Raw genomic sequence first — 5,805 nt, 5'->3', positions numbered from 1 at the left:
GCGAGAGTCAAATTAACGAGATAATGGGAAGGGGCGCTGTATTATTTTAGTTATTTCACCGCGCCGCTCCCCATTCTCCGCGCTGCTTTTGCCTCTCGCGCCAACAATATCACCAGCTTGGCAGGATGGTACCAGTTGATGTTGTGACCTGTTTTGATTGCGAGTGATTCGCAACAGCGAAAGTGTGAATCTTTCCTGAAACGGCTCAGTAATGATCCGTTTTCCGGTCATGTAAACGACGTTTCGTTTTACCAATGTAAAAGTCATTGCAACCCCAGCAACACGCTTTGTACACAACCTTTGATTTTTGAGATGTACGGAGACGATCTTTCCTTTTGTCAGTGAAATATCAGGCGAGTTCACACTAAGGCCCAAGTAGGCCTTAAGTACCTTAAAAACTCAAGTGAACTTGAGACGGGCGATGCTTACTTTTAAAGATAAGCGTTCATACTAAATTGTTAGGTATGCTACTTGCGGGATCGCTTGTCAATCAAACTATGCGGCAAAACCCGTCAAAGCAAATAGCAAGACTTTCAAACTTTCACCGTGCGCCCTCGAAACGTTCGAATAGCATGTCTTTATTTTGATTTTTACTTCTCTACTCTTGCGACAGCGGTCTTTCGGGCTTCAACAAATGTATTGCTTTGCTTTGATGGAGGAAGCCTTTAGAATTAGCCGGAGAAATCGTCTGATGTTGCTTATGTGTATGGCAGGAGTTTCACAGCAACAAAGACCACAACTGAGAAGAAGAGCTTGGGTTTGGCCTCGACCACAGAACTGGTTTCGCCTTCTAATAGCTAATCCAGAACTGCATTTTCTTTGGAAGGAACTTTTTCGCGTCACTCATGAAACATTTGAATACCTTTGTGACCTTGTAAGAGTAGATCTGCAAAAACAACAGACGCAGATGCGAGCGCCGATTAGCGTAGAAGAAAGGGTTGGTTTAGCATTATGGCAGCTTGCAACCGGCAACACTTATAGAAGCTGTGGATTACAATTTGGTGAGAGGAGAAACGATGTCGGCTTCCGTTGTGATCAATGTTTTTGCTTCGCCACGAAGGTTTGCGTGCACTAGCTTTTCCCGCCGTATAGTTGATTGACGTATTATCGCTTTCGAGTGTTTTGATAGTGCGTAAGAACGCATTCGAGCACGGTAAAACTAGCCTTGAGAGCGTACTTCGGCTTCTCTGAGGATAGGTCGTTTCCAAGGTTACAAAGTAAGGTACTTAAACCAAAATAACCCCCGTTCACACTCCAAGTATACTTAAGGCAAACTTAAGGCCTACTTATGTACCTAGTATGAACTCGCCTATCAACTTGAGGTTAAGGTTAAGGTAGACCTTCACGGGCGAAATTTTTGCGATTTTATTCTTATCTTATAGTAATCAATACTACTGTATAACTACATTTTCTTTAAAAAAATGTTAAAGGAAACGCGAGTTATTAACGAAAACGTATTTTCGATGGATCTTTCTCGGTCAGTGAAGGCAAGAAAAGCCAATTAGAAAAAATTTGGTCATGTTTTCCGCAGGAAAAGGGTAACCGTAAGCTTGAATTTCAAGTCGCGTTTGTCGTAAACATCGAATTTTTTCACGCATTGTCGGTTTACTCCGTGGGAATGACTTTGTCATGGGAAAGGACAAACGAGAAAAGAGTCCATGGGTAAAACCAAAACCTAAAAAGAAGCGTGGCCGTTGAAAGAAGAAACAATATAAATGACATTTTTGCGGTTTGACCCAAGGCACACTGCACGACATCTTTTGTGTTCCCATTGGGCTGTTGTTATCTGCGGTATTTGCGTGTTGACATGTGGTGGATCAGAAGGCCCGAAATGTTTGTAAAACTTTGGAAGCGAAAAGAACCCTGGCCTCTTCCACACGTAGCCGTATTCGTTTGAAAACGCAACTTTTTTTAACGTTTTAACAAAAATTCGCATTTTCGCCCGTCCTCACGTATACTATGAATCGATTTGAAAACGTAACCCGACTGCGCATGCTTGACGCATGAGTATTCGCTATTATGAGCCCGCGAAATAATTAATTGGCACCATCTTTGATTGGAATAGTCAGCTTGAAGAAATAGGAAAGCTAAATTTTCTTGAAAACAGGCAATCGGGTTTGAAATAAGTTAAAGTATTAAAGACAACAAAGTGAAGCGCCTGTCCGCCATCTTGAAGAAGTTAATAATATTACGCGGAGTGGACTGGAACTGATGGTGTGACGTCGAAAAGTACAGTTTTCGTTCGTCCACGCGTACTCGCGAAAACAGCGTTTTCAAAAAGTTCCACTCTGGAGAACGTTTTTGAAAGTTCCGTTTTGGGTGATCGTTTTCATCGGATACGCGTGGACGGAAGCCGTGTCCGCAAAGAAAAGGTTGCGTTTTCAAATGAAGACGGATACGTATGGACGGGGCCGGGCCCTAGTTTGTTTTTACACAAGTGTATCCCCTTTAAACGGGTTGATAGGCTATGAAAATTCAACGGATTGTCTTGAAATTTGGCCTGAGGACTTCCAAGATACCAACCTAAAATGTCTTGTGAGGGATTTCGATTTTTTAAAATTTAACTCCCGCAATGGCCTTCGACGTAAACTTTACCGGTAAATTTTTGATGGGTATATTTGACAATCGGGATGTCAAAAAAGCCTCGCACTGTTTTGACGACAAACGCCTTGTGAATGACATTATACAGAAGGCTTCTCTTTGCTTTAAAATTCGGTACCCGATAAATTCGATCAGAGAGACATTGGTCTCTCATGGTTCTTGGGGGCCACTCTGGCTTCAAAGGGACATCAACAAATCAAGTATTTTTTTCTTCGAGTTCGAGTTCGAGTTCGAGTTTGAGTTTGAGTTTGAGCTCGAGTTCGAGTAGTAGTAGTAGTAGTAGTAGTTTTAGTTTTTATCTTGTAAAGCTTAACTGATGATTTCCCGTGTTTAAATCAAATCTTACTACTACTACTACTACTACTACTACTACTACTACTACTACTACTACTACTACTACTACTACTACTACTACTACTACTACTACTGCTACTACTACTACTACTATTACTACTACTACCACTACCACTACTCGAACTCAAACTCGAACTCGAAGGTCAGACGGGAGCAGGCCGTGGGAACTGAAGATGTTAAAGTCACGACAATGAACAAGTACAAGGAAGGGTGTCGTTTTTGCAAACGTTGGCCGTTTAGCACTTATATTTGAACAGACTTAACTGATTAGAGTGTAATGTGAAGTGCTAAGTTTCTACCCCATATGAACCATGTGAGCGTTAGCCCTACTGATGGTAGGGAATGGAAGTACAAGGAAGGATTACGTTTTCACAAACGTTGGCCGTGTAGCACTTAGTGTTACACTTGTAAGTGCTACGCGGCCAACGTTTGCAAAAAGGTAATCCTTCCTTCTATAACTAAATCTATTCTGGAAAGGGCTGACTGCCATTTTTAGGCCAAGTATAGGTGCGGTTCTTTGTGATGTATCATGTTTGCGAGTTTGAATACTCGGAGATACTAGCTTCGTCAATCTACACTCTAAACAATGATCCGGGAATAAATAAAGATATGATGATAATGATGATGATGATGATGCATTTGATATGTGCTTCTTCCATATCGCTCGGAGGATAATTTAAAGTCATCGCTGGCGAAATGCATCTAAAGTACTTCTTTCCCCGTGTATGTGTCATTTACCATGTTTCTACACCGCACATGCTCACTGAGATGACACTCGCGTTGTATATCTGTATCTTTATGAAGAATGCGCCAATCTCGCAAAGTGTTGGGAAGGCACCAGTGAGTGGCAAGAGCTTTCCTTCTTTTCAAGTCCTTCTCACTCTTGCCAGGCTCACCCATTGAACTACCTTGGTATACAAAATAGTTCACTTTTACCTGTCTTTTTCCTTAAGGCTAACATGTTGGTGGGGTCTTTGTCCACACACAACTAGCACCTTCCTTTTTTTTCGACTAAGCTGCAGTTTAATGTAAAAGTCTTTCAGCTTTAAGCGATTTCTCACTTAAAATCCCTTATCTGCCTGGCCCCAGTCTTTCAAAGTCCAGATAACTTCATCCGGTGTGTAAGTCACTATTCAACATGGTTTCAGTCTTGAGTATTTGCTCGCGTAACTGTGAATATGGATAAATAAATAAATATTGATAGATAGATAGATAGATAGATAGATAGATAGATAGATACATAGATAGATAGTAGATAGATAGATAGATAGATAGATAGATAGATAGATACTTTTATTATAAACACCTTGCAGCCATAGGCTGAATTACGGAATATATACAACTTTGTCTTTAAGAAAGAAGAAAAATTATCTACGTATTATAGACATGGCTAAAAATAAAACTGTTCTTCAAACGCTCGGTTTTGCATTTGGGGAGAGTGAAATCTCTTTTGCGTCTCAGTGCGTATTTACAACTCTTCCTTTGGGGGAGGAAGCTGTGGAGTCTATGAGTGGGGTCACAGACTATCTCGTCGAACAGATCGGTTGAAATCTTTTCTCTCCTCTCATGAAGTTTCGGTAGGCCAGCTGTTTCTAGTGCTACACTATATGACAGGTCAGGATAGATGATTCTGATTGCGCTCCTTTGGATCCGTTCCAAATCTTCGCTGATGTAGTTTGGTAGGGAACGATGGAATAAAGGACTTGCATATTCCAGGACGGGTCTAATGCATGTCACGTAGAATAGCACAAGTTCACTTGGCGCAACTCCAGATCTCTTAAGTTGTTTCAAAAAGTAGAGACGAGAGGAACATTTTCTACTTAGTTCAGAGGTGTGCATGTTCCACTTTAAATCGTGGCTAATGATCATGCCTAGCAATTTGGCACTGTTGACTAATTCAAGAGGTTTGCCATTTAGGACTAGGGGTTCAAAAACGTGGTTGTTGTTTGAGAAACCAATTCGTAGTTCTTTGCACTTGGCCTCATTCGGTTGGAACCCATCGATACTCGCTTGTCTTTAAAGGTCATCCACACCTTCTTGGAGTTTGCTCTTACTGCCCTTTGTAACTACTTCGGAACAAGATGTGTCGTCCACGTATTTCCACCGTATGTCAGCTGGGGTGTCCAAATCATCAATCTTAACAAGAAATAACCAGGGGCCTAATTTTTTCCCTGGGGGACACCGGATGGCACAGAGCGCTATTCGGAGTGACAATCTTGGGCAAGTTTAACTCTTTGTTTCCGATCCATCAAGAAGTCGACAATTCAGCTTTTGACTTGCCTCGGAATATCATATGTTGTTAGTTTTTGAACGAGAACACTATGGTCGATTAGGTCAAAATCCTTACGGAAGTCAAGTAGGACTACTCTTGCCGTGGCACCATTTCCATCGGTGTTAACAAGCCAATTGTGCGTCATGTTGACCAAAGCATGTGTAGTAGACGATTTGGGAATAGTGCTAATCACCCTTACTTGCAGTCGAGGACTGAATTGCGAAGGGCGCGACTCACGACATCGGGATGAAAGCATACAAAGGCACCTCTGGCTGCCGCTATACAGTCCATGTTTGATGTCGGAGCACAGCACCACAGCTAGATGTCAATTAGCTGTGAGTCGATTTTGATGAGGGAGGAAAACCGGAGTACCCGGAGAAAAACCCCCGAGTCAGGTTGAGATCGACTGAAACTCAGCCCACATGCTAGCCGAGGCCAGAATTGAACCCCGGCTCGCAGTGGTGGGATGCTGTAAGCACATCTAATTAAAGGCGTGTTCGAAAACCTTTTGTTAATGTTTTACGTGAAGTATAAGGTGCGGTTGCATAAACCATGCTAAATGCCATTTCCATGGTAAA

This window comes from Montipora foliosa, chromosome 6 (genome assembly GCF_036669935.1).
Source record: "Montipora foliosa isolate CH-2021 chromosome 6, ASM3666993v2, whole genome shotgun sequence".
In the NCBI taxonomy this organism is placed as follows: Eukaryota; Metazoa; Cnidaria; class Anthozoa; order Scleractinia; family Acroporidae; genus Montipora; species Montipora foliosa.
The sequence above is the reverse complement of the archived record's forward strand: the minus strand, read 5'-3'. Positions refer to the sequence as shown.